Genomic DNA, 19,748 nt, shown 5'->3' with positions numbered 1-19,748 from the left:
TTGCTGGACTTTAGGTTGAAGAGTTCTTTGTTGTGAGCAGTTGTCACGTGCACTGTAGGATGTTTAGCAGCATCCTTGACCCCTACCCACAAGATGCTATTAACACACACTCTACTCCTACAGTTGTGGCAACGAAAAATGTCTCCAGACTTTGCCAAATGTCTTCTGGGGTGCAAAATAACCCCTGTTTGAGAACTGCTGGTCTCAATTAATCTGTGTTTTTCTCCCTAGTGGCTAAGATCTAATCAGCATTTCTTCAAGTTCATATTTAGCAGCTATGTGTTTACTTTAAACCATTCTTCCCTCATCTCTAGCCTACTCTTCAGCTCTCAGTTAGTATGATGACTCTTGTAGTCCCAAAAGTTTATAATTAACCACCACATGTAACCATTGCTACTAAGGCTGATGTAGAGAGAATCTTTACAAAATTGCTAAAGGCTTGAAATAGGGGATCTCTCACATACTCAGTTCTTTGACCATACTGACCCATACTTCCAGATGACATAATGGCCCTCAAAATCTGGTTTTCCACTTCATCTGCCAACTCACGTATTTGTGTATGTGTGTGTGTGTATACTGAAAAAATAATCTAATATAATGAAAGATGATTCTCCTTTGAAGATCTTTGTAGAGTTAGTGTCTGATTTATAACAAGTGGCTTAGTTTATGTTGTTGAATTTAGGATAACTTTGACTTAATAACATCATCCTAATTACATTTAGCACGTCTAGATTTCTGCTCAAAGGACAGCACAAACACAACAGTAGTGCTACCTTTATGAAACATGCCAAATCAGAGTGTTCTAAGGACTAAAATAGACCATACTGGATCTTAATGCAGAGAAACCGAAGGTTGACTTGCTAGGGGAAAACTCAAATCATGATAGGAAATGCAAAAGATGTTGGAAGCAATCAAAGCAGTGTTGCAGAGCAAGTGTGAGAGCCAAGGTGAGGGCATAAGCAGAGCTGGGTCACAAAGTCAGAAGCCAGGAAGAATGGGAGCAGGTAAGGATGTATAATAAAAAGAGCCAAAGGCAAATGGTTCTGCATTAACACAGAGAACAATGCATGGATTGTAGAATCTCACTTCTCTGTGTGCTGGCAAATGGTGCCCAGCAAGACCCGAGGGCTTAAAGGTGCACAGTAGGACAAGGCTATACTTTAAAACCTAGATTGTTAACTCATGTACTCTAGATAAAATTCCCAGTCTACTCGCAGGACTATGAGTATATTCTAATATTTGTTTCTAGGTCTCATTACGTACTAAATCATGGCTCTACAGAATGTGCAAGATAGACTTAAAGTAGACAATCATACAATTCTGCTACATTTTTGGCCCTTACAGAATAGCCTTCACCTCTAATTCACCTAGCAATATGAATATTAAGAAGTTTTCAGAATAGCCTACTTTTTGTAAAGATATCCACATATTAGTCACAGTTATTGGCAAACACCATGTGTGACGTATATTATGCATTGGGTACTAATTTGAAAATCATTTACTAATTCTGAAATATATTAGTTTAAAATTTTTAAGGGTTGGTAAATGTACTCAGTATAAGAAAAATTCAAGGAATATTGTTGGTTAATTGATCATCATGGTAGTTTGTTATGTTATCAGTAAACACTGGCACATAATTATTCACATAGGATATTATCACACCTTTCATATCTGCTAGCTATGCAGAAGGAAAAAAAATTTTAAATTAGGTTGAATCAATTAGATGAGATAATGCATGTGAAAATGGTTAGTGGAGTACTAGGAACAAGTAGGTACTCAGTGGTATTTTTCCTGGGGAAACTAAAACAGGGAGTGGCTATCTCAAGTTATCCAGTATGATTGAGGTGGAGCCAGGGAGCCAGGGAGAGAACTTAGAATTCTTGTCGTGAAATGTGTTGCCTTTTGTTTGCCATATTGGACCTAGAAAAGGAGTCTTGCCTGACCATAATTTTTCTCTTTGTAGTATTGATTAATGTGACGATTATAAAATGGGACATACAATATGGCCACAGTTTGCTATTAAATGATAATCGTGCCTTAACAACAGTGAAGTCTTGTCTACTATGAGCTCCACTCAATGTACTTAACATTTCTGAGCCTCAGTTTTCTCATCAGCGAAACGGGTTTACTATCACCTGCCTCGTAAGACTGGTCTCAGAGTTAAATGAAAGACTGTGTGTACTGTGTCTAACACAGGGTTTGACCAATAATATCTCCTCTATGGAAGAAATTAAAGGTATTTCATTTTAAGAGAATCTAAATATTTTTGACAGTATTTTAGGCCACTCATGGGAAGCTTTTGTCAGAAGGTATCTGTATGATATATTCAAGTTTGAGAGTTTCGCTCATATTTTTAGCATTTCTGATTAGACATTTTTAATGGTTACATCCTTGAAAAATATATTAAAAAGGTTTTTACTCTATTTGCTATAAGCTTTCTTGTTATTTGGCAGAGAACATTATTTTACACTATCCCTTAAAGGATCCAAATGAAAGTAGATATGGCTTCTGAAAGTCTTGGGTATTTTTAATCTTCTAAGTCTTAAACCAATTGTCATTTCATTAAGATGCCTTGCCAAGATGTTCTTTCACATACCATCATTAAGATGAATTGTAGCTCTGCTCCATAATACACGTATTACAAGCTCAGTCCGCATGTGCTGAAATTATAACTACAGACACGATTCCAGTTCCTGGAGAGCAGTGAAGAATCACAGCTGCTGTTTCAGGCAGCTTTGCTGTCAGTTTCAAGTTAGAAACCACCTTCCTAATGATAAGAACAAAAGCACAAAATCAGAATAAAAATGTTAGCTCTTTGGCAAAAACCAAGGATTGAAGTGAATATCAAAGATTATTTTTAAAAATTTCTTTCATTGTGGTAAAATATACATAAAATATAACATAACAATATACACTTATCATTTTAATCATTTGTAAGTATACAGTTCAGCGGCATTAAATACATTCACAATGTTGTGTAACCGTCACCACTATTTATACCCAACAGTTTTTCATCGTCCCTAACATAAACTCTGTACCCATTAACCGATCCTGGTAACCTCTATTCTGCTCTCTGTCCCAGATCCTGGTAACCTCTAGTCTGCTCTCTGTCTCTGTGAATTTGCTTATTCTAGGTACCCCACAAAAGTGGAATCATACAGTATCTGCCCTTCTGTGTCTGGCTTACTTCATTAATCACAAACCCATGTTATAGCATATATCAAAATGCCATACCTTTTTATGGCTGAATAGCAGTCCATTGTCTGTATATCCCACATTTTGTTTATTCCATCATCTGTTGATAGGCACTGGGTTGTTTACACATTTTGGATATTGTGAATAATGCTGCTGTGAACATTGGTGTACAGATATCTGTTTGAGTCACTGCTTTCAATTCTTTTGGATATATACCTAGAATTACTGGGTGATATCATAGTTCTGTGTTTAACTTTTTGAGGAAACACCAAACTATTTTTCACGATGGCTGCACCATTTTACACTTTCACCAGCAGTGTACAAGTGTTCTAGTTTCTCCACATCCTCACCAGTACTTGTTATTTTCTACTTTTTGTTATTACTATTATTCTTCTTGTCATCCTAGTAGGTGTGAAGTGGTATCTCATTGTGATTTTGATTTGCATTTTCTTAATGACTAATGATGCTGAGCATCTTCTTATGTACTTATTGGTCATTTGTATATCTTCTTTGGAAAAATATCTATTCAGGTCCTTTGCCTATTTTTTTCATGTTTCTCCATATTTTTTATAAATTTATTTATTGTATGTATTTATTTTTGGCTGCGTTAGGTCTTCATTGCTGTGCACAGGCTTTCTGTAGTTGAGGCGAGCGGGGCCTACTCTTCCTTGCGGTGCGCAGGCTTCTTATTGTGGTGGCTTCTCTTGTTGTGGAGCATGGGCTCTAGGCACATGGGCTCTGTAGTTGTGGCTCACGGGCTCTAGAGTGCAGGCTCAGTAGTTGGCACACGGGCTTAGTTGCTCTGCGGCATGTGGGATCTTCCCATTCCAGGGCTCGAACCCGTGTCCCTTGCATTGGCAGGCAGATTCTTAACCACTGCGCCACGAGGGAAGCCCTGTTTCTCCATTTTTATTGATTCTCTGAAGTGCAGGAAATCCAAGTGATTAACCCAACATTAGTAAAAGGCAAAGATAAGACTTAACCCCCTTCTTCTGACTCTCAACCCAGTTCTCTTTCCTCTACAGAGTTAGCAAAGCACCCTTTAGTCAAATGTGGTCCACAGAAGCACATGAGAGAGTTTTCAATGAATCTGGCTCAACATGACCCCTTCAACATATTGTTTGGAGCTGACATTTTACTATGGCTAGTTTCTGTGGGTCACCTTTGCCAATTTTTAAATTGAGTTGTTTATTTTTGTTGTTGTTAAGTGGTAGGAGTTCTTTATATATTCTGGATATTGATTCATTATCAGATATATGATGTACAGATATTTTCTCCCTTTCTGTCAGTTGTCTTTTCACTTTCTTGATAGTGTCTGTTAATACAGAAAAGTTCTTAAATTTGATGAACTCTAGTTTATCTCTTTTTTATTTTGCTGCCTTAGAATGGACACCTTCTAAGGACATGACAATACCATAAAAAGTTTCTCTTCCATCAAGGTGCACTGGCAGGTAATGCTGTCTCTCTCATTACTGATGTCTAAAGTTGCATAATGAAGACTATTCAGAAATAGCTGAAAGTTTCAGCCAGTCTGGGAAGTGTGACGGTTCCCCTTGCCATCCTGGCCTTATGAGAGTGTTGAGAAGTGAACATGACCATCTTGTTACCGTGATCATGCTGATGGCCGACAAGCAGCACACAGGGGTTATGAGGATGAATGAGAAAATGTCTGTGAAGTGCTTTGAGCGCTTTAGAAGAAATTTTCTTTGTAATTAGGGAGTAATGCTGCATTATTACAGTTACTATGATTATTATCATTATTAAAGGTAGAGCCAGAAAACATGGCCCTTCCAGTGGGAAAAGTTGTGAATAAAGCCCAGCAATTCATAAAGGAAGTGGTTCATGCACCAGTTATGAGCTTCCAGTTTGTAATTACAGTGTACTGGGTGTTTTTGCATGCACCAGTTTGTTATTCATCCAGAAGAACAACCTTTTGCATGTATAACAGCTCCCAAAAGGTGCCCAGTACACAACAAACACAAAAGAAACAGAAGAAGGCTCTGCATGACCACTGAGTTGCAAATTTGAAATTCAATTACCTATTACAGATTGTCTTTAAATTTGCACAGAAACATGATAAAGTTTGTCAATGAGAAACTTTGGTTAAGAAAAGAAGAAAATGCAAGCATGAGTCTTACATGTGTGGACAAGAGGATAACAAAAGGAACCATATATTCACTTCACTCTCCCATCATATTACACATTGATAAAGACTTTACTTAAGTACTGCTGATGCCAAAACGTAAGAGTTCAATTTTACCCTCTTTCTTTTGTTCTGAAATGCTCCGTTTATTTTGCCACATCTCTGGTCCCACAGAGGGTAGAATGGGAAGGAATGAAAACAAAGGGTAAAGAGTAATCAAAAAGCCATCCTGAGGGGTTTAGAGCATCCTTGCTTGTCAGTCCCTGATCCAAACCCAAATGGCCACTGGGACACTGGAGAATGTGTCCAGCAGCCAGCCTGTGCCCTTCTATATTTATGCTCCTTAAACTCTGCTATAAGCATGTTCTGAACATGGAGTTTAAGCTGTGGCTTAACCCAGAGCTCAGAGATCTGAAGCTGGGAGACAAAACACATTACTGAGAACATCAGAGACTATTGTCTCCCTGCTCCCTGGGCAGGGTGTTCTAGACCTTCTTTCTGTGGAAAGGGTTGGTTATTTACCACTTTGACACTCTGAGTGACCAGTCCGAGTTCCTGCAATTTGACCTCTCACCCCATCCAGCACGCAGCTGTTCACATTTCCTTTTCAAGTTCGTCATTCAGAATCCACAGACGGGAACCGTGTTCTCTTACATGTAGTGACCAATGGAGGAATAGATATTGTTTAAGCCTGGTGAAGGGTGTAAAACATGTCATCTCAAAATATGCCACTCTGGCACAGGGCTTATTTTTAGCTAAAGAACTTAAAAAACAGCAGATGCAAGATGGGTGCTCTGATAAGAAGGAGGTAAAACCCCACGAGGAAGGTGTCCATCCTACACCAGGAGGAAAGTAACATTCTTATCATCAAAGATGGGAAGTGGAAGTAGAGAAAAATCTGTACAAACAAGCCTTGTTAAACTAACCCTTATCTTCCTAGTTTCTTTTCCACCATTAACCCTAGCCCAAGCCCCTTTGTTTTGTCACGTTTTCATGGTTTACCGCTCTGTCCAATTCAGTATATAAACACTCAACTCTAACTGGTTTTTGGGTCTTCATTTCCTTATGAGAGCTCCCATGTCATGTAAAATTTATATTAAATAAATTTGTATGCTTTTCTCCTCTTAATCTGTCTTTTGTTACAAGAGCCCTAGCTAAGAATTTATAAGGATAGAAGGAAAGGTTAGTTTTATTCCCCTACACTGTGGTGAGCAAACATTTATACAAAGGCTAATTCAAAAAAAAAAAATTAATGGGTCTCATTCTTTTCCATTCAAAATAAACATATTTATTAAATCCTGGAAGAAAAAAATTTATATATATTCTACAAATTATATTGCTGACCTTATTAAATAAGTGAAAGTCAATGAGAAAATTGGCAGAGCCTTTTAGACAATAAAATGTTAAAAAGCCAAGCATGTTTGAGGAGGAATCAGAAATTACATTTTAATCTTTCAACCCTTATATTTGTAAAGTGCCTTAGAGTTCACAAATGATGGCCACATGTCCACTCTCATTTACTATCTGTAACACAGGAGGTCCATATTATTATCATTTCTATTTTTCAGCTAAAGGAACCAAGGTTCAGAGAGGCAAACTGATCTATGTGAGATCATATATCCATTTAGTGGCAAAGCTGTGGAGAGAAATAATTTGTTCTAATATCAAGTTCATACATTGAGAACTATGCTAGGCTATAAGTTTGGCTCCTGTAACAAAGGCCCGAGCAAGAAAGAAGTTTATTCCTTTCTAATTCAGTTGTCTATAAGTGTCTGGGCACAAACAGTCCCAGGCTGATAGAACAGTTCCACAATGCCTAGGACCCAGGCTCCATCTACTTGTTGGTCCTCAGCTGTGACACAGCTTCCATCTCATGGTCTAATGCAATGGCTTCATTCCCATTACCACATCTTAATTCCAGTCAGCAGGAAGGGAAGGATAAAGGGAAGAAGGGCTCCCTGTTTTACTCTAGGAGCACAGTCTGGAAGTTATATACATCTCTTCTGCTCCCATTAGCCAGAACTTAAAAACACCTAACGGTGAGCAGCCTTTCACTCAACTAAACCAGGGCATTCTGTTAACAAAGGACAATGTGTGAAATGCATATTGGGCGGCAACTAGCAATCTTTGTTATTTTGAGCACTATTGTGTCAAGCACCTATATAGTTAAGATACGGAATAAAGAAAAAAAGAAAATATGGCTACTGCCTGTCAATTTAAGCCAGTCTGAGCTTTTTTCCCCCTCTGGCTAGACTCTTCTCATCCTCAGCTAGGCAGGACAGTTTGAACCAGGCAATCAATAATGAGAATGATGGTGCCCAAAGATGTCCACATCTGTGAATGTCACCTAATATGACAAAAGGGACTTTGCAGATGTGATTAAATTAAGGATTTTGAAATGGGTAGATTATCCTGAATTATCTGGGTGGGCTCAGTGTAACCACAAGGGTCCCTATAAGAGAGAGGCAGGAGATCAAAGTTAGTAAGAGGAGAAGACAGTGTGATGACCGAAGCAGAGATTGTAGTGATGTACCACAAGCCAAGGAATGCTGGCAGTCTTTAGAAGCTGGAAGAGCCATGGAATTGATTCTCCCTGGACCCTCTATAAGGAATCAGGCTTGCCAACATCTTGATTTTCGCCATTTAAGACTCATTTTTAACTTCGAACCTTCAGAAATGTAAGAGAACAAATCTGTATTGTTTTAAGCTCTAAGTATGTGATAATTTGTTACAACAGGAGTAGGAAACGAATACACCAAGTGAATGTGAGCCCAGATGCCATTAACTTCCCATAAGAGCCAGATGCCAGGACTCAACTCTGTATATGATAGAACAGCCCTGGCACCACCTGGCTGAAAGGCACATGTCCAGGTTCCTTATAAATGATGTGGAGCACTTGAGAGCCTTTTCCCACTGAATCATTTTGCTTTGACTTTAGATCATAAGTCTTATTATAAAGCTGGGCAGGCCATACATGGCCTGGCAATCACTGTTCATTCATACTTGGTTTAAACCATCTGTGGAGATTCTGTTCTTTGTATTCTAATCGTTTTGTAATAAAAATACAAGGTTCATTATAAAGCTGCACTGTCCGTGTGTACCTTATTTTCAGAGATGGGTAGCCCTGTGATTCATTTTTTGGAAAGGAATAACTCATATATTCTCAAAAAAACTTAGAGAAACTTAGAGGAATATCGCCGACCAGAAAAATATGACCCACAGTAGGACTAGTTATCAGTGGTACATTGAATTCCTATGGTCTTTGGCCACTGTCACAAGGAACATTCTTGCTGCAGTCCTCCTCCTTCTCACCTGGAGACACTGAATGGTGAGTCAAGAATGGCCACAGGCTCCATCGGAAACAGAGGTGAATGAATGAGATGTGGCTCGAATATTTCTAATGTGAATTGCTTAGGACTGAATGGAATCATGCCCTGAATTTGTGCACGATGCATTGGATAAACACAGCACCTGAACCAAAAAATTGAGAATTAATTTGTCCTTATGGAGAGAAGCCAGAGTCAGATGCTTCATCTAAAAATGCTAGTCAGCTCTTCTTGGTTGGCAATTCTTAGGGAAAGAGAGGATAAGCATATATCTATAGTAGCAGGTATTTAAGAGGATAGTCTTAAAAGCATCAAGGCTGGATTTGGTTCAGGATGAATAAATTCCAATGACAAATATTTGTATTATGTTTTGGAATGAGCAAAGCATTTTTATAGGTATTGATCTCATGTCATTATTGCAATAACTCTGTAATCTTAGTTTCATCCTTCTGGATATAGATGAAGAACCTGAGACTCAGGTAGCTGGTCTAAGTTTTATTTAATATTGACAGGTGGAGCCCAGACCTGAACTCAAGTCTTCAAACTCTGAGTCTGGGTTCTTTCCACTAAAACATGAGGCCTCTGTAGCGACACTGAATGTGGCTGCATTCGTAAAGGTTGTTTCAGTGCACTCTGAGAGCTGCAGAGTCGCACAGGATTCAGGGATTATTTTACCTCTGCATGTGCTTGTCGGGGTAGAGCTAGGGAGTATCTTTGGATAGGTTGTCTTCAGACACGTTATCAGTGTGAGGGCATTGCCGACTGTACACAATTTCTCTGTCTTTCCCCTTCGACTCCAGCACATCCATTAGCATATATCAGAGGCTATAGGACTTCCCCAAGAACCTTTGGTGACAGTTGTTTATATGTTCACCAGTGACCCTAGAAGTCAAGTAAATTCCCCAGTGCCACTGTAACCAGCATGTCCAAGGTTTCCTGAAGCAGTGCTGTTGTTTCTGCCCCCCAGTCTTCTCACTGATACCTCCTTGTCATCAACTAGGTCTGCAGGGTGGCCTGGCCAGCAGTCCTGGATGAAGGACTCACCCACTCACCCTATTCGAGGCACTCCAGATTCTCAATAAATGTCTGTTGAGGGAATGGATTGAGTGAGATTTACATGAATGCCTCCAAATTTGATGCTCTGAGTCCCTTCACTGAAAGACAGCCTGGTCTTTTCTCATAGTGACTCTTCCCAAATATTTCTGGAACTCTCTTGTGGTCCTTATATCTGCTTGCAAATCTTCATAATTCTTGCTGCCTGCCAGGGCACTCAAATCCAGATGCTCACCTGCAAGCTGGACTCCATGTCTGATCATTGCTTTGTTGGTTTTGAGAGGGAAATTTACTTCTTCTAGTACTGTCTTGATTCTCAGTTTTTGCCAGCTCAGTTCCTTTTACAGTGAGAGAGTGGGCACATCTTCTTTCTGTGTTATGATCAGCAAGAGGTGTCCACAGGGCTCCAAAGTGTTACTGACCTTCCGTTTCATGTAAAAACTGCCAGAATGACCGGGGTCAAGATGAGCTCCAATATCTGGAGTCATCCATGTTCCATGATGCATAGGTTTTGTTGCTTAAGGTCATCAAGCTGGTATCCTTCCTGAATATGTTGGAAAATAATAAGTAGTCTTCACACCTATGCAAAACTTACGTTTGATACCACGAATGGTCTAAGTATGATTGCAACGTAAAGATATATGCAGTTCCAGAGGTGTTGTCAAGAAAATTCTCCCGGATGTTTCCTGGTGCTGTACCCCACGGTCCCTTCATACAGCTGAGATCCTTTGCTGGGTGCTGGTGTTAGCTCTTCACACAAGGTAGACACTAGACTGTCATCTTTCCCCCACTCCATGGTTTTCTATGTGGTAGCCTTATATCTCCACGTATGTCGACAGCTCTTCTGTGGACCTAACATCTTATTTTTTATTCTATTTTCCCAGTGTCTGAGCATATAGGAGCTGATCATTAAATACTATCTGATGATTCAGACATTTGCATGGTATAGTCAGGAAGCTCTAGCAAATGAACCTGCAGTTGTGTAACCTGTTTTGGCTACATTCACACCCATCATTTAAGGATATTACATACATGAAATTTTTAGCTGTATTAAACTGATCAGTTTAATCATGAGCCAGAATGGAAGAGAAAAGAATGCAGCTGAAAATGTATTGTTCATCAACTCTTGGAAAAGGCTAGAATCATGACTGAACATTTTGACTCTCCTTTGCCTTCCTTTCACTACAGGCCCAAGTCTCTTCTTGCTCTTGTTGAAATTTAATTCCATATTTCTCCTGACTATTTCAGATGACAACCAACCTCTACACCCATCCCCATTATCCCTGACAAATGTCTTCCTGGATTTTAGGAAGGATTCTAAGAAACTTGTTCAGCTTATTTTTCTTTCACACACACAGCTCTGTTCTCCACACAAGCCAGACCAATTGCACTCACATGGGCCCTGAGCTGCTCGTCACACCAACCTGTCATGTCATATGTGTTCATCTTTCCATCATCAATCTGTGTCCTTTTTCATTTAAAAATGAACTTTAGAGTTCCCTGGTGGCCTAGAGGTTAGGATTAGGTGCTTTCACTGCTGTGGCTCGGGTTCGATCCCTGGTCGGTGAACTGAGACCCCACAAGCCACGCGGTGTGGCCAGAAAAAAACAAACAAAAAATGAAAAATGCCTAAAAAAAATAAATTTATTTTAAAGTATGACATACTTACAAAAAAGTGCACAGATCTTAAATGTAAACTTGGATGGATTTTCAGAAAGTGAGTACATCCACGTAACCAGCATGTGGGTCAAGCAAGAATATTACCAGCACACATGAATCACTCAAACTAATCATTATTCACCTCTAAGGGTAACCATATCGCACCATCCTGACATCTTGCACCATAGATAAATTTTCCTATTTTAAAATTTTATATAAATGGAATCATAAAGTAAGTATTTTGTGTGTCTGGCCTCTTTTGCTCAAAATTATGTTTGTGAGGTATATCTGTGTTGTTGTATGCAACAATAACTTGTTCATTCTCATGTTATATAGTATTCCATTGAATATATGTGACAATTCACTTATTCATTCTATTCTATCCATTTGATACTACAATTCATTTATTCATGTTCTCCTCTGAGCAGTCATACATGTCTGTTAAACATACGCATTCATGTGTTGGGTATATAACTAGGAGCAGAATTACTGTGTTTTAAGATTGTCAAAAGAAGACTTGTAGATTTGAACCAGAAAAGAAGTTTATTTGCAAACGGGTAAAAAGATTCAGATTTCAGAAGGCTCATGAAAACCAAAAACCGAGAAGTTAATTGGAATGGGAAAAAACCCTCAAGATTTCCAAGTTTCCATTAGTTGATTCATCTATTCATGGTGGGAAAGTTCAGCTTTCTCACATGATTACCATATCCACAAACGTCATGATCTGTTTTCAGATACGAACATCGCAAAAGTCAGAGATGAAGTTGTTTTTGCAAGGCAGGCAAGGCTTATAGGAAGTGTTCAAGGTTTTATTTAATGAGTCCCAGACTGCACAGGTAGACCTGTTACATTTGCAGTATCTCAGAGTGCAAAATATTTTATCATCTCTGTGTAAGTGACACATATGCTTATTCATTATGTAGCAGGACAAAGGGTTAGCTATGCTTTCACAGGAATGTACATATTCAGCTTCAGGTGATACTGCCAAATAGTTTTTCAGAGTGATTGTACCAATTTACACTTCCACCAAAAGTGTAAATTAATTTCAGTTGCTCTACATTATTACTACTCTAAATATTGCCTGTATTTCAAACTTAGCCACTGCAAGTATCTCATTGCAGATAAGGTGTGCATTCCTCTGCTTTCCTGTGGCCACTTGGTAATCTTTTGTTTAGTGCCATTCAGTCTCACCCATTTTTATGTTGGGTTGTTTGCTTTTAATTGTTACTTTTAGGAGTCCTTTATATTCTGCATATGAATTCTTTGTCTGATATATGTAGTGCAAATAATTTCTCCCACTCTGGCTTGCCTTTTCCTTCCCCTAATAGTGTCTTTTGATGAACAGAAGTTCTTAATTTTAATGTAATCCAATTTATCCTGTTTTTCTTTTATGATTAGTGTTTTTCTGTCCTGTTTAAGAAATCTTTGCCTATTCCAAGGTCATGACATATGCTCCTAAGTTTTCTCCTAAAAGCTTTATTTTTTTTTACCTTTCACATTTAGATCTACAATCCAACTAGAATTGAATTTTGTCGATGGTATGAGATAAAAGGTTCAACATTCATTTGTTTCCAAATGGATATCCAATTGACCCAGCACCATTTATTGAAAAAAATAATTGTCATCCTCTCCCCATTGCACTGTAGTGTCATCTTTGTCAAACATGAGGTGACCCCATGTGTTTGGATCTGTTTCTGAATTGTAGTCTGTTCCATTGGTTCATTGTCTGTTTTTGCACCAATACCAATTTACTAGTCATTACTATGTCTGGTAGTTTAGATCTTCCAAGTTATGTTCTTCTTCAAGATTGCATTGGCTATTCTAAACCCTTCACATTCTGCATACATTTTAGAATCAGCTTTTCAAATTATACACACACACACACACACACACCCTGGCTGTGATAGTTAATTGAGATTGCTTTGATTGTATAGATAAATTTTTGAGAATTCTGACATCTTTATACTATTCAGTCTTCTAATCCATCAATATGGTATTTGCCTCCTTTCAGGTAGTCTTTAATTGATCTTAATAATGTTTTGTAGTATTTGGTATAGAAGTTTTAAATGTCTTTGTCTGATTTTCTACCAAGCTCTTGATATATTTTATTCCTTTGTAGGTGAATAATTTTTAGTATTTTATTTTCCATCTTTTGTTGTTGGTGTATAAAAATATAATTGACTTTTATTTATGTCTGAATGATATGTCTTTTTCTATACTTTTACTTTTATGTTTTCTGTGTCCGTATATTTAAAATGAATCTCTTGTAAGAAATCTATTGTTGTGGTTTTCTTTAAACCCAATCTGACAATCTTTGTGCGTGTGTGTGTGTGTGTGTGTGTGTATGTGTGTGTATAACGGAGTTTTGAATCTCACTTATTTTTGCTTGAATAACATTTCAGGACAGTATACATAAATATACATAATTTTTTGATATGACTATAAGTAGCAATGATAATGGTGCCTACTCCATAGGGGTTTTGTGAGAAATAAATTATGAATTTTTAAAAACTTATAATAATATTTAGAATATAGTTAGCACTCAGTAAACTAGCAGTTATAATTTTTATTACAGATATTTAATTTTTCCTAAATCTTTGCTATTTCAAATAATCAGCCATGAACATCCCTGTGCTATTTGTTATATCATACTGTTATCGCTACACTCTTCCACAGCTGTGTTGTTAAATGTGCATATTTACAATTTTCATAGATAATGACAAATTTTTTTCTTTCTCCTATAAAATGCATCGCTTTTATTAATTAGCCTAGAAAACTTTTATTTGTAGTAAGAACCTCAAAAATTTCTTGGTACTTACATGCAACTCTCTGATTTGTTTGTGTTTAATAAAACTGATCTGTCATTCATGTACTGAGGACTTATACATATCAGGCACCATAGAAAAGTTGTATCACATAACTAGTAAATGTTGACCAAGAATCGAGTGTAGTTTGGTTTGAATCCAAAGCCTATAGTCTTAAACACTATGCTATGATTCTTCTAAGAGCAAATCTCTCTTCTCACTTTATTCTTGCAACAAGGGAAAATGGAAAAGTTAAGTGGCCTGCCCAAAGTCACATAAGAGATGGCTTTCTAATTTTTAATTTAAGATTTAATTTTAAATTCTTGTCAGCAGTAGCTTTGCCTCGGACTTTCTTTCTACTTCGAAACCACAGACACAGAGAAAACTCAATAAATGACAGCAACCTGACTGACTGACTAATTTCTCTGACCACACAGGTTCTGCAAGACTATAGCTGTAGATAGCTCACATGTTGGCCTTGAGCAAATACCTTGACATTTCTTGCATCTTTTAGTTTCTTAACAAAAGTGAACAAGTCTGTACCTGTGTTTGTAAGTTAGAATGAAAAAATAACATGCATTACCTATAAATAAATCAGTTTATTAATTAAGAAAGCACATCACAGCATAACTCTATTGATAGCTGCTACTTCCTTACATAACTGAGTGTTTCCCTTCCCCTAATCATGATCTAGGCTCTCTTGATAATCCTTCACGTTCACCTTCACTGATAGGATAAAATAAAGTTGGGGTATTGCCCCAGGATTCTTATCACCGTTCCTTATGGGTTTCTTTATTTTATGTCCAGGTTATCATCTCTTTTGGACATATTGTTCTTCAATAACCTGCTCAGTCAAAAGTCTGAAGTAACTTAATTTGTAAACAACAATAACAACAAATATATTCCTCTTTTTCTTTTCCTGAATCAGTAGGGTTTTCCCATTCTTATGACATAAACCTACTCGCCGTCACCAAATGCCATGTAACATTTTGAGCTATAGCATTTGCCTCCCAATAAGCTTTTTTAATCAGGTCAGGAGGCATTATGCATCACACACGGAGCTGAAAAATAACATTCACCAGCTTCACGTAGGCTTGGCTATTGCATTATAAATTCCTGCAATAGAGGATGGTAACAGTAGTATCAAGTCCCAACCATTCTTTACCATCTAGAGAGCACTTCATGTTTCTTGCTTATGTATAACGGTATTTTTAATCGTTGTGTCACTCAAATACAGCAAGTATTGATTTGGTATCTAAAATACTTCATTATTCTGGAATAGTTTTTCTATTTCAGAAGCAACCACAAAGGTTGCTAATTTTTCTCTTGAGGAGAAATAGAATGAAAATTCAATAGAAATGCTGATTGACACAAGTATGTTACTCCTCCTTTGTAGTTTTCCATAAAAAATGGGGAATCATGCCCTTTTTCATCCAACACACTTTTGATAGGTAGAAGTAAAAGTATTTGCAAATCATTAAGAATTGATCCATCACTTTTTAGAAGGAAATGAATGGTTACACTTACATTAAAAAGCAAAGCTTTATTATTACAATAACAACTCAATTCAAACTCCTTTGATTCAGGTATTAAACTCATAGTTTGATAAAGTGAAAGAACACTGGAATGGAAACTAAATGCCTGAGATCAAGACTCATCTTTTACTGTAACTTGGTGTTGACTTTGGGAAGTTACTCAACCTCTTTCTGCTTTTTGCATCCTCACTTGTAAAATGAAAGTTAAATTACAGAAGTCCCTTCTAGCTGTGAGAGTCCATACCATTATTCATAATAAAGAAGTAATTTCTGTAAAATCTTAGAATTTAGATTTCTATCTTTTAAAAGTTTGATTATTCTATAACCCCAGAAATAAAGTAATTGTATACTGATATCCCACTAACTGTTGCCCTTACCAGGATTAAGAACTATAACATGTTTTTCCAAAGCTACAGCAATTCTACTATGGTGCTTTTTCTTAAAATTTTGCCTTAGGCTAATAAATTATATTTTCCAATTAAACCTTAACAATGTATATATAATCAGGAGTCATTAAACAGTCACTCAACAAACACAAGTTTAGGTGTTTGTTGAAAAAATTACATCTGTAAAGTCAATTTGACCCAAAAAATTAAGTCAAGCATGAATTATCTGTTTATCATCTATTTATCTATCTACTGTGTTGTGCTTGTGTATTCGTTTTGTTGTATTGTATTTTAGTGAAGATTATAGACACTTTTGTCATTTGATTTACCCACCACCTGAGATAAAATTGATTTCATTGTTATTTTCTTCCTGGGTCCATCCTTTGCACTGGGGTAGTAGAAAGAATAGGATCATCAGGGAACCTAAACGCAGTCTCAGCAATTCACTGCCAAAGGCAATTCGCTAACTTCTAGTTCACCTCACAGGGTTATCAGGAGAGTGAATAAGTTAAATGAATGCATTTTGTAAATTGTAAAGTGCTAAACAAATGCAAAGTAGCGGGCCTCCCTGGTGGCGCAGTGGTTGCAAATCCGCCTGCCAATGCAGGGGACACAGGTTCGAGCCCTGGTCCGGGAAGATCCCACATGCCGCGGAGCAACTAAGCCCGTGTGCCACAACTAGCCTGCGCTCTAGAGCCCGCGAGCCACAACTACTGAGCCCGTGTGCCACAACTACTGAAGCCCACGCGCCTAGAGCCCGTGCTCCGCAACAAGAGAAGCCACCGCAGTGAGAAGCCCGCGCACCGCAACGAAGAGTAGCCCCCACTCGCCGCAACTAGAGAAAAGCCCGCGCACAGCAGTGAAGACCCAACACAGCCAAAAATAAATAATAAATAAAATAAATAAATTTAAAAAAAAAAAGGTCTTTAAAAAAAATGCAAAGTAGCATAATGCTAATTGTGAATTCCTCACTCAAGCTATTAACTCATTCACATATACTCAGCAGATATTTTGAGTACCTGCTATATGGCATGCCCTGTTCTCAGCACTGGCAATCAGCAGTCAAAAAGTCAGACAAGGAAAGTCTGAGAAACTGTCACAGCAGAAAGGAGCCCAAGTAAACATGACGAATAAATGTAATATATTATCCTGGATAGGATTCTGGAACAGAAAAGGACATTAGGTAAAAACTAAGGAAATCTGAATAAATGATAAACTTTAGTTAATAGTAGTGTATCAATATTGCTTCATTAATTACAACAAATTTATTATGCTAATATAAGTTGTTACTAACAGGAGAAGCTGTGTGAGGGAGGGGAGGTGGAGAGGGAGATACATGGGAACTCTCTGTAGTATCTGCTCAAATTTTCTGTAAACCTAGAATTGTTCTAAAAGCCAAAATCAATTTTTAAAAAAGGCAGACAAGACTCTCACGGAGCAATGGGAAGAAAAACATTAAAAAGTAATAAACAAATGATTTCAGGTGGTCATGACTGTTACCACAAAAATGACATAAGGTGCTGTGACAGTTGAGGAACAGTTATAAATGGACCTCTCTCTGAGGAGTGATTTTCCCTCTGAAATCTGGATAAAAAGACAGCCAACAAGATCACCTAGGGAAAAGTATTCCCTTCCATAGGAACAGCAAATACAATGACTCTAAGGAAGGGACCAACTTCAAATGTTTGAGAAACAGAAATAATCTGTGAGGCTGATGTGTAACGAGCACTGGCAAATGTGAGGTGAGATAAGTTCAGAGAAGTAGGACTTGCATTCTCCAGAAAGCCATAGAATGTTCTAGAATTTTGTTTTTTTGGGTTTTTTTTTTTTTTTTTTTTTAGCCATGGGCAGCATGTGGGATCTTAGTTCCCCAACCACGGATCAAACCCGTGCCCCCTGCAGTGGGAGTGTGGAGTCTCAACCAGTGGACCACCAGGGAAGTCCCCCTGTACTAGAATTTTGGAGTAGTATAGACTAAGGATGTTGTTCACATAAAATGGTGCAGCTACTTCTGTCCTAAAAAGATTTAGAGTAAATCCTGGGGGCCAACTGCTCTGTACAGGTTAATAAAAACTTCATGACACCTACATGCTATTTCCTGAAGTCTTGTTTTGGTGAAGCTGGACTTCAAAGGAGAAATCATAACCAACATGTTTTCATCATTAGCTAAAAGCCAGCTTCCTTTGTGCAAGTACCAGAAAAGAGCTTCAAATGTTCTGCCCATCAGTTTTCTCAGACAGCATTTCTGTTCATGAGAAGGTAAACTACCCAACGTCTAAAGTCGTCACCATTATGTCTACATTGCCCTGGCAGTTTTTTTGCAGTAATAGGTGTCACTAAGAGGTAGCTGGGGAGCTCTAAGACCTACTTGCTTCAAAGGACCCTTGAATCATCCAGTCCATCAACCACAATTGTGTCCTAGTCCCTCCTTCCGCTCACCCTGCCCAGCACAGATTTAAGCCTGTTTTCAAGGAAGGCAATATAGCAGCAGCCTTTTGTCATTGCCCTTGCCTTGGCTTCCTGCCCTAGCCTAAGAGAAGCAGCACCCCCAAACCCTGCCTTGGCCAGCATGCAGGTGCTTTTCACTTCTTTAAATCAAATTCTGATGATTCAACTTTGTGAAAACAGGCATCAAAGAGAGAGTAGCAAGAACACTGCATTGGGAGTCAAGAGAACAGAGTTCAAGTTTAGAAGCTGCCACTTTCAGAGCCTCAATTCCCTGAGGTGTGCAATCAGGACAAAAGTCATTCCCTGCCGTTCTGACAAGGTGTGGTGGGAATCAAGTCGCTCTTATCCATGGAAAGTGCTTTGTGAACCTAAGCTGCTATATATAAATGGAAAGAGTGAGAAATGGAGTCGTTTCAAATTGGAGAGTGTGTTTTAATTGACCATCAGTTACAGGAAGAGCACTGAGGAAGCATGGTAGGGGGGCTGGGAGTGTGAAAAATAAACCCTTTGCCCTTAAAGAGCTAGGAATTACACTAGAGTGGAGGTCCATGCATTCAGGGGCCACTGTACTACACAACTCTAGGGGGTGCCATTTGCATTGTGGTCTAAGCATATATTTGAAAGAATTAAGTGATAATGTATGTTAACATCAATTAAAGGATAAGCAGTACGTACTGTTAGGAGCTCAGTGGCTGGAGACATTGAAAAAAGATGAATAGAAATGATGGGACTTCAGCTATTTGGTAGAAGAGGAAACATACTCATGGGAAAGAGGCTAGAGACAAAAGACCTTTCGTAAAATTAAGAGTGTAAGAATCATTGGGTATGTTTTCATCAAGAGGAAGAGAATATGATGTGACTTTCTTGCTCTTTTCTTAAATTTCTATTCAAAATATGGGAATAGTTTAGGGACTTAAAATATTGTGGCACCCGCCTTTTCTTTTTCAACTCAAAAACAACTCTAAGTATCTGTGGGAAAGGCCAGAAGTACAAAGGGCAAACACCTAAAATCTTTGTGTTCATCTTGTCTTTTTATTGACCTATGATCTGTTCACTTCTGGTCCTCATCCAATGTTGAAGGGATGACATAAACGTCTTTTGGAACCTTTATATGTGTTCAAACTCAGAACAAGCCTTATGGTTGCTGTTGAGCTAAAGATTCGGTATCTCTTAGAACATATTTTTCAGTAACTCTGGCC

General features: G+C 38.1%; 1 long non-coding RNA gene across 1 annotated transcript in view; it reads left to right on the top strand.

Moving 5' to 3' along the window:
* Positions 1–19,748, top strand: part of LOC309631769 — a 551,953-nt gene that overhangs the window by 206,670 nt on the left and 325,535 nt on the right. The gene's annotated exons all lie outside the window — the stretch shown is intronic.

This window comes from Balaenoptera borealis (assembly GCF_965194805.1).
Source record: "Balaenoptera borealis genome assembly, chromosome: 7".
NCBI classification, from domain to species: Eukaryota; Metazoa; Chordata; class Mammalia; order Artiodactyla; family Balaenopteridae; genus Balaenoptera; species Balaenoptera borealis.
The sequence above is the reverse complement of the archived record's forward strand: the minus strand, read 5'-3'. Positions and strand labels throughout refer to the sequence as shown.